Here is a 10,048-nt window from a genome sequence, read left to right as displayed (position 1 = left end):
CGTGGCACGCCAAGCTTTTGAAACCAAGTCTCAAAGAGGGCGTGGCACGCCAAGTTTGTGAAGCCAAGATGTCAAAGAGGGCATGCCACTTGGTGGTTTGGGCATGGCATGCCAGGCTTAAATTCCAGAGGAGTGATTTTGAGCCCCACTATGGGCATGGCACGCCAAGAATTGGGCGTGGCATGCCAGGGCATATGCCAGCCTGAACTCCTCTCATTCAAATGAAGATATCTTGAGCTATGCAAATTCAAATCGGATGATTATAGTGCCATTAGAAAGTAGAGATCCAGAGCTTTCCAACCATATATAACACTTTATGATGGAAACTAGAATTGAGGAAAATATTGACAGAAAACACAAGAAGAAAAACACGTCACTACAGAGTTACCAGCCTGACCTCTTCATCTTCAAAGGAACATAACTTGAGTTGTAGAGGTCCAAATGATCTAATTTTGGTGGCTTTGGAAAGCTGACATCAAGCGCTTTCCAACGATATATAACACCTTCGAGTGGATATTAAAACTAAAGGTGAAAAAGGCCATTATTTCAGCGTTGTAAAACCTAGGCGTGCCACTTGATATTGAAGGCGTGGCATGCCAGTTCTAACGGCCAGAGAGGAAGATTTTGTATATCATTGAAGGCATCATGCCAAAGAGTAGACGTGGCATGCCAGTTTCATAACATATGGGCGTGGCACGGCAAGAAGTGGGCGTGGCACACCGGGCTACTTGACAGACTGACCTCTTCACCTTCAACTGGGCATAACTTGAGCTACAAAAGTCTAAATGAGTTGATTCTAGTGGCATTGGAAAGCTAACATCAAGGGCATTCTGATGCCAAGGCATCATAGGCTAGTTTCACTAGCAATTTTCTGTTAGTTTTAGTTGTTTTATGCATTTTCTTGAGCTTAAAGTAACCAAAAATGGGTAAATGAAGAACAAAGTAATGAACCATCCAAACAATATGATTTTGATGCAAATTCCATGAGTTTTAGTTATATTACTTAAATGCTATGAATGAAAGATTTCTCATGAAATTTTGCAAGACTTTGATGCAATTGTTTGGATGATTTCAGGGAAGAAGAGGCTAAGCAAGGAAGCAACAAAATCAATAAAGGAAGCTTGTATATAACATGTGGAGTTTAAGTTCCAGTTTAAGCCTAAACTGGAGCTTAAACGCCAAAATCATGAAGGATAAGAAATGCTGGGATTGAAGTTTAACCTCCAGTTTGACCTCAAACTGGAGGTTAAACGCCAGAATGAGTAAGCCACCCAGGGAGGAGTTCCACGTTTAACCTCCAGTTTGACCTCAAACTGGAGGTTAAACGCCAGAACCAGGAAGAGTACCAGGGGCCATTCCACGTTTAAGCTCCAGTTTGACTCAAACTGGAGCTTAAACGTGTTCGATAGTTTCTCCACTCCAGGGTTGCTCTCTCCAAGCTCCACGTTTAACCTCCAGTTTGACCCCAAACTGGAGGTTAAACGTGTTCGACACCTCCAGGGCCACCATTCCAAGCTTCCACGTTTAACCTCCAGTTTGACCTCAAACTGGAGGTTAAACGTGTTCGACCTCCAGGATGCCTCATTCCTTTTCCACGTTTAACCTCCAGTTTAACCTTAAACTGGAGGTTAAACGTGTTCGACTACATTACTCTCCAGGGCTACCATTCTTCCATTTCCACGTTTAAGCTTCAGTTTAACCTTAACTGAAGCTTAAACGTGCTTTTACAAATGGCCTCACTGGAAGTATCTGGCGTTTAAGTTGCAGTTTAAGCTTAAACTACAACTTAAACGCCACTCTTGAAAAGGGTTTCTGGGCCAAAAATATTGTGATTTAAGTTAGTCTTTGAGCACAATTATTAACTTAAACTTACTTTGGTATGAAACCCAATTGAATATCATGGTTTATGGGATTGGGCCTGAAGGATTGATGAGTTTGAAATCTCAATTTGTTGAGTCATGTGTCATTATTTGATTATCACTAAGTTGGCTCAATAAATGTTACAGGACTTGGATCAACAACCTCATCAAGATTATGGATCATAAACCCAAGGCAAAAGGAAAGCAAGGAGAGGCCTCAAAGCCCAAGAAGCACAACTGAAGCTCAATATAGAAAGTGTATAAATAGGATAGAAGTTAAGTTAGAGGGAACTTTACTTTCACTTTGAGCTAGTTTTTCCTTTTCTTTGTAATTGAATTCAGAGCTATGATTCACTAAACCCCCTTTCATTGGGTTAGGGAGCTCTATTGTAATTCAATGAATCAATAATAGTTTATCTTCTTCTTCAATCTTTTCTCTTGAATTTTGTTAGAAAGCTTCTCGATCTAATTCCATTGAGTAGTTGTCTTGGGAAAGAGACTACTCATACTTGGAATCCTTCGGAGCCTTGGGAAAGGAATGGAGGATTCATGCTAGAGAAGCTTTCTCACAGTGGATTGGATTGGGGTTTGGATGGATATTGTGACATGTAATCCTACCAAATTGTGGTTCATGAAATTGTGTGGTATAATCAGTGATCAAGCATCATCTCTTCTTATGAACATTTAAACCAAGGGATTGGGAATTTGTTTGTTTTTAGAGAGCATTGGTGAGCCAAGGAATTGGGATCCAATCATATAAGATTGCCAAGCAAAATTCAATGAATGCATTGGTTGAGGAAGAGATATACATGTTTTGATTCGGAGATTTCAATATCTCCTAAACCCAATGAATTCCCCATTTCTGATTTCACTTTCTCTTTACATTCTGCAATTCAATTCTTGCAATCACCCCCATTCCCTTTTAATTTCAGCAATTTACATTCTGCTCTTTAATTCATGCAATTTAAGATTCGGCCATTTAATTTTCTTGTCATTTACTTTTCCCGCCAATTTTACATTCCGCAATTCTCATCTCAATTCTTGATTCCGCTCAACTAGAACACACTTCTAATCCGAATTGCTCAATCAACCAATCCTTGTGGGATTCGACCTCACTCTATTGTGAGTTTTTACTTGACGACGATAACCGGTGCACTTGCCGGAAGGAATTTTGCCGATCGTGCAATTTCCTAAATCGTAGCATAACTAGTTTATGTGCATCAAGTTTATGGCGCCGTTGCCGGGGATTGGTTTTCGATTGACAATTCTCAAATTGGAAGCTAACTAGATTGAGCAATTTTCTCTTGCTTTGTTAATTCTGTTCTAGATATTTGTTGAATTTTAATTTCTGCACTTGGTTACATGCTTTCCTTCTTTATGCCTTTAAATTCATGCAACTAACTCACTGACTCACTAACTGTTTGATTTAATTCCTCAATTGATCTAACCATACTCTTCCATTAACCAAGAGTATTTTACTTGTTTGTGTTTGAGCCGTGTTCTTGTATGACAGGTAGGAGAGGAGAGACATCAACTCCTCCATATACCGAACCGGAAAGGACCCTTCATAGACTTAGAAGGGAAGCAAGAGGGAAGAGAGTAGTGGGAGAAGAGGAATCTGAAGGAGAATCTGAGGACAATTTTGAGGAAGCTCTAGATCTCAACATGGATAGAGAAGTTCACAACCATGAGAGAGCTGATGGAAACAATGCCATTCCTGAGAGGAGGGTTCTTAGTTCATACATAAACCCAACCTCTGGGAATTGTGGTAGTAGCATCCAGAAACCACCCATTCAGGCCAACAATTTTGAGCTCAAGCCACAGCTAATATCATTGGTGGAAAATCATTGTTCCTTTGGAGGAAATGCTAATGAAGACCCAAACCAACATCTCACAAAATTCCTGAGAATTTGTGACACTGTGAAGTCCAATGGAGTCCAGGAAGATGCCTATAAACTGCTCTTGTTCCCATTTTCACTTAGGGACAAGGCAGCTAAGTGGCTGGAATCATTCCCAAGGGGGAGTCTAACCACATGGGATGAGGTGGAAGGCAAGTTTCTGGCACGTTTCTACCCTCCACAAAAGGTCAATAGGCTTCGATCTGAGGTCCAGACTTTTAGACAACAAGATGGTGAAACTCTCTACGAGGCATGGGAGAGATTCAAGGACTTGACAAGGAAATGCCCACCAAACATGTTCCATGATTGGGTGCAATTGCACATCTTCTATGATGGGCTCTCTTATGAATCAAGGAAGGCTGTAGACCATTCATCAGGAGGTTCATTGAACAAGAAAAAGACTGTGGAAGAAGCCATTGAAGTGATCGAGACAGTGGCTGAAAATGAATACTACTATGCATCAGAAAGGCACAACACTAAGGGAGTCATGGAGCTGAACCAGGTTGATACAATTCTGGCCCAAAACAAGGTGTTTGCCAAGCAACTAGCAGAACTTACCAGGCAATTAGAAACAAAGCAAGTGACTGCAATACACACACAAGATCAAGAGGAAGTAGGCATTGAAGGAGGTGATTGGGAAGAGGCCAATTATGTGGGAAACCAACAAAGGCAATCATATGATCCACACTCCAACACTTACAACCCAGGCTGGAGAAACCACCCAAACTTTGGGTGGGGAAACCAACAAACCCAACCACAAAACCACAAACCTTACAACCACAACCAACAAAACAATTCCACATACCAAAACTCCAACCAAAGATCATACCAAGCCACACAACACACTTACCCCCAATCGTCATACCATGACCAAAGTAATCAACCTACCCAACCCAATCCTAACCAACAATTTCAAGATCAATTAAACCGGATGGAAGGAATGATGGCAACCATGAGTCAAGACATAATTGAATTGAAAAGCTTCAGGGATGATGTGAGGACTACCTTAAGAAACCATGGTGAAAAACTCAAATGGATGGAATCTCTAGTAGGAGAGCTATCTCGACAGGCCCCCAAATCAACTGCAGTGTTCCCTAGTGACACAGAAAAGAATCCTAAAGGGGAACAAAAGAGAGTAAGATGGGAAGAATGCAAGGCCATCACCGTATTGAAGGAAGTCTCAGAAGAAGGAATCAGGCCCTCAGAGCACGAACCAGAAATCTTGAAAGAAGGTGTGGAAGAAGTTAGGCAGGAAGGTGGAACTGAGCAAGCCAAGGAACTGCAAAAAGGCATGATGGAAATATACCAACCAAAAGCACCATTTCCTGAAAGGTTAGGAGGAGGTGAAAAAAAGAAAACCTATTCAAGGTTTCTAGAGACATTTAACTCTCTTCATGTCAATATTCCTTTTCTTGAGATTCTTCATCAAATGCCCACACACATCAAGTATTTAAAGGAATTGTTAAGCAAGAAAAGAGTTTTGAAGGGAGGACAAACTGTAACAATGAACAAAGAATGCAGTGCTCTCATCAAGAAGGACACCCTCTCTAAGAAAACGGACCCAGGAAGTTTTCATATCCCTTGCATCATTGGGGAAACAAAAATTGACAGAGGATTCTGTGATCTAGGAGCTAGCATAAATGTGATGCCTCTAACTCTTATGAAGAGGCTACAACTGAATGAGGTGAGATCCACTGATGTAATCATACAACTGGCTGACAAAACTCAGAAGCAAGCTGAAGGGGTAGTTGAAAATGTGCTGGTGAAAGTGGGAGATTATTACTTCCCCACAGACTTTGTCATTGTGGACATGGAGGAAAGCTATTTGCACCCTATAATTCTGGGCAGACCATTTCTAGCCACTACTAGAGCACTCATAGATGTAGAACAAGGAGAACTAATTCTGAGAATACATGATGAACAGCTCATTTTCAAAGTCTTCAAACCTGCATCTGAGCCTGAACCAGAATCTGAAAAGCCTAAAGATGATAGTAGCTATCCGTGTTTGGAGGAAAGTAATCCAGCAGCTGAGACTCTAAAACAGTCATTGGAAGGCAAACAAGAGTTGCAAGAGTTAGAGCCACAAGAATCAGTGGAAACAGATCAGAAGGATCCTCCTGACATAAAGGGCAATGAAGAAATCCTCAAGAGAAAGGGAAGAGTGATAGGGAGATTGCCAAGAGGATGGAGAAACAAGAAAATTCCCACTGAAGGTTTTTCTCCAGGAGATAAAGTGATCTCAAGTCATTATCTGCCAATCCCACCTGGCCTCAAGACCATTCCTTCTCAGCTCCCTCAAGTGTTCACAATAAAGAAAGTTCTTTCTTTGGAACATTTAGAGGTCATGAATGAATCAAGAGGGGACGTTTTCATAGTGAGAGGAGAGGACGTCAAGCACTACAATCCACCCTAACAAGGGACAACCGTCAAGCTAGTGACGTTAAAGAAGCGCTTCATGGGAGGCAACCCATGTTTTTAGTATCCTTAATCTTTAGTGCTTTGCTTTACATCTAATAAAGTATGGTTTCTTATGCATGAACTTGAATCCTCAGGACAACTATTGATTAAGTGCACTAAACCGTGCATGTAAATTACAATTGGTCTCTAAGTTTGGTGTGCCTGATGGCACTCCCAAATCTTACTCAAATTGAATTCCATCTTTCATTCAAGGTGCACAACCAAACATTAAGTTTGGTGTTCTTTTTGAACACAGTTTATGAAAAGCAAGAAGTTCCTCTGGATTTCAAAATTCATGACAAGTATACCATTCATATGTTTTAATGCTTTAGTTTCAATTACTTAGGGTAGTCACTTTGTTTAGAATCAAAGAGCCAAGGTGACTATGATTTAGTAGAAATATGCACACGCATTAAGGACAACCAATATGGATGTCATGTCATCAGGAGACTTAACCAAAAACTAAGTTTGGTGTCCAAATAATAAGTGTGCATACATGTAGAAGTCACGGCTATAAGCTCACAAAGACAAGCATTGATTTACATGTGCAAATACTATTCATAATTCACATGGACCGAAAAATGATAGCAAATTTGTTTGTTTGTGCAGGTACAAAAGAAAAGACAAAAATGGAGGAAAAGACAAAGGAAGCACAAGTGGTCAAAAAGAGGCAGGAAGCAAGAAGAAGCAGGATCCCAAGAATTAAGAAGAACCAAGCAATAAATAAGAGGTGGTCTCGTTCCTTAATAATCAAATGATAATTGGTGACTTGTCTTTATGAATGTTTTCATCATAAATCATCTAAGTGTTAGGTGGAGTCTTTTTTTTTTTTTTTTTTTTTATGAGTCGTTTTTTTTTAAGTATGTGTGTTTGTTAAGTGCTTTGAATAAAGTGAATGCCTAGATGTTTGGATATAACTTCACCTTCTTAAACAAGTGCGTGCCATGCTTGTTCTGTTTCAAAAATAAAAGAAAAGTTTGAACAAAAGTAACTTGGCTAAATTAGTGACAAATCAAGTAGAATTAAGTGGTGGTATGCATGCTTGATTGTTTAGTCACATCACTAAAATTAGAGTGTAGAATTATCATTTTTTTATGTAGAAGTACAAATTGTCTATGGATCTTGATGAATAAATGTCTTTGGCTATGAAAAAGAAAGAAAAAGGAAAGGAAAATAGCCACGGAAAAAGGCAACCAAAAAGCAAAAAAATTGAGAAAATAAGCTAGGCACCAATGGTTTGAACTTCTGAGACAAATGCCTGTGGTGTTTATGTATTAAGGATATGCTTGGATGAATAGGTTCTGAGGAGTGTTTCAACACTTGGTAACTTGGGTTAACTAACCCGGGATTATCAACCAAAAGTCCACTATCAAGAGCAACCTAAATACAAAACATTTAGTCACACAAAGAGGTGCTGGGCACTAATGTCTCAAGAAGAAATGTGAACTAAAATGCCTAAGGTGGATATGTGTAGTGCACTGATAAGAAAAAGAAAATGCCAAAGACTTGTGCAACACATGACATTAAGCAAACAAGGAGCAAAAGAAGCTCTAAGAAAAAGAAAAGAAAAACAAAGAAGAGAAAAGTGCTAAAGACATAAGAATAACAAGAGGCCATAGCAATTTTTGATGGATGCAATGAAAAAGTGATAATCCTACCTGATAAGTATGAAAAAGTGATGCTGCAACTTTCTGCATAAAACCCTTCTGATGAACTTCAAATGCTTGCTAATATAGCCAATGTAATTGCTTTCTGTTTCATACTTTCTTCTCAATTAACTCAGGACTTGCTTAGGGACAAGCAAGTATTAAGTTTGGTGTTGTGATGCCAAGGCATCATAGGCTAGTTTCACTAGCAATTTTCTGTTAGTTTTAGTTGTTTTATGCATTTTCTTGAGCTTAAAGTAACCAAAAATGGGTAAATGAAGAACAAAGTAATGAACCATCCAAACAATATGATTTTGATGCAAATTCCATGAGTTTTAGTTATATTACTTAAATGCTATGAATGAAAGATTTCTCATGAAATTTTGCAAGACTTTGATGCAATTGTTTGGATGATTTCAGGGAAGAAGAGGCTAAGCAAGGAAGCAACAAAATCAATAAAGGAAGCTTGTATATAACATGTGGAGTTTAAGTTCCAGTTTAAGCCTAAACTGGAGCTTAAACGCCAAAATCATGAAGGATAAGAAATGCTGGGATTGAAGTTTAACCTCCAGTTTGACCTCAAACTGGAGGTTAAACGCCAGAATGAGTAAGCCACCCAGGGAGGAGTTCCACGTTTAACCTCCAGTTTGACCTCAAACTGGAGGTTAAACGCCAGAACCAGGAAGAGTACCAGGGGCCATTCCACGTTTAAGCTCCAGTTTGACTCAAACTGGAGCTTAAACGTGTTTGATAGTTTCTCCACTCCAGGGTTGCTCTCTCCAAGCTTCCACGTTTAACCTCCAGTTTGACCTCAAACTGGAGGTTAAACGTGTTCGATAGTTTCTCCACTCCAGGGTTGCTCTCTCCACCTCCACGTTTAACCTCCAGTTTGACCCCAAACTGGAGGTTAAACGTGTTCGACACCTCCAGGGCCACCATTCCAAGCTTCCACGTTTAACCTCCAGTTTGACCTCAAACTGGAGGTTAAACGTGTTCGACCTCCAGGATGCCTCATTCCTTTTCCACGTTTAACCTCCAGTTTAACCTTAAACTGGAGGTTAAACGTGTTCGACTACATTACTCTCCAGGGCTACCATTCTTCCATTTCCACGTTTAAGCTTCAGTTTAACCTTAACTGAAGCTTAAACGTGCTTTTACAAATGGCCTCACTGGAAGTATCTGGCGTTTAAGTTGCAGTTTAAGCTTAAACTACAACTTAAACGCCACTCTTGAAAAGGGTTTCTGGGCCAAAAATATTGTGATTTAAGTTAGTCTTTGAGCACAATTATTAACTTAAACTTACTTTGGTATGAAACCCAATTGAATATCATGGTTTATGGGATTGGGCCTGAAGGATTGATGAGTTTGAAATCTCAATTTGTTGAGTCATGTGTCATTATTTGATTATCACTAAGTTGGCTCAATAAATGTTACAGGACTTGGATCAACAACCTCATCAAGATTATGGATCATAAACCCAAGGCAAAAGGAAAGCAAGGAGAGGCCTCAAAGCCCAAGAAGCACAACTGAAGCTCAATATAGAAAGTGTATAAATAGGATAGAAGTTAAGTTAGAGGGAACTTTACTTTCACTTTGAGCTAGTTTTTCCTTTTCTTTGTAATTGAATTCAGAGCTATGATTCACTAAACCCCCTTTCATTGGGTTAGGGAGCTCTATTGTAATTCAATGAATCAATAATAGTTTATCTTCTTCTTCAATCTTTTCTCTTGAATTTTGTTAGAAAGCTTCTCGATCTAATTCCATTGAGTAGTTGTCTTGGGAAAGAGACTACTCATACTTGGAATCCTTCGGAGCCTTGGGAAAGGAATGGAGGATTCATGCTAGAGAAGCTTTCTCACAGTGGATTGGATTGGGGTTTGGATGGATATTGTGACATGTAATCCTACCAAATTGTGGTTCATGAAATTGTGTGGTATAATCAGTGATCAAGCATCATCTCTTCTTATGAACATTTAAACCAAGGGATTGGGAATTTGTTTGTTTTTGGAGAGCATTGGTGAGCCAAGGAATTGGGATCCAATCATATAAGATTGCCAAGCAAAATTCAATGAATGCATTGGTTGAGGAAGAGATATACATGTTTTGATTCGGAGATTTCAATATCTCCTAAACCCAATGAATTCCCCATTTCTGATTTCACTTTCTCTTTACATTCTGCAATTCAATT

At 39.5% G+C, this 10,048-nt stretch overlaps 1 non-coding gene across 1 annotated transcript; it reads right to left on the bottom strand.

Annotated features, from left to right (window-relative positions):
* Window positions 1-3,950: 3,950 nt before the first annotated feature.
* LOC112781930 (small nucleolar RNA R71) lies at window positions 3,951-4,054 on the bottom strand. The gene has a single exon (XR_003192676.1). It is a non-coding gene; the product is annotated as a small nucleolar RNA R71 (small nucleolar RNA).
* Window positions 4,055-10,048: the final 5,994 nt, after the last annotated feature.

This window comes from Arachis hypogaea, chromosome 19 (assembly GCF_003086295.3).
Source record: "Arachis hypogaea cultivar Tifrunner chromosome 19, arahy.Tifrunner.gnm2.J5K5, whole genome shotgun sequence".
Taxonomy (NCBI): domain Eukaryota; kingdom Viridiplantae; phylum Streptophyta; class Magnoliopsida; order Fabales; family Fabaceae; genus Arachis; species Arachis hypogaea.
This window is presented reverse-complemented; position numbering and strand designations above follow the sequence as displayed.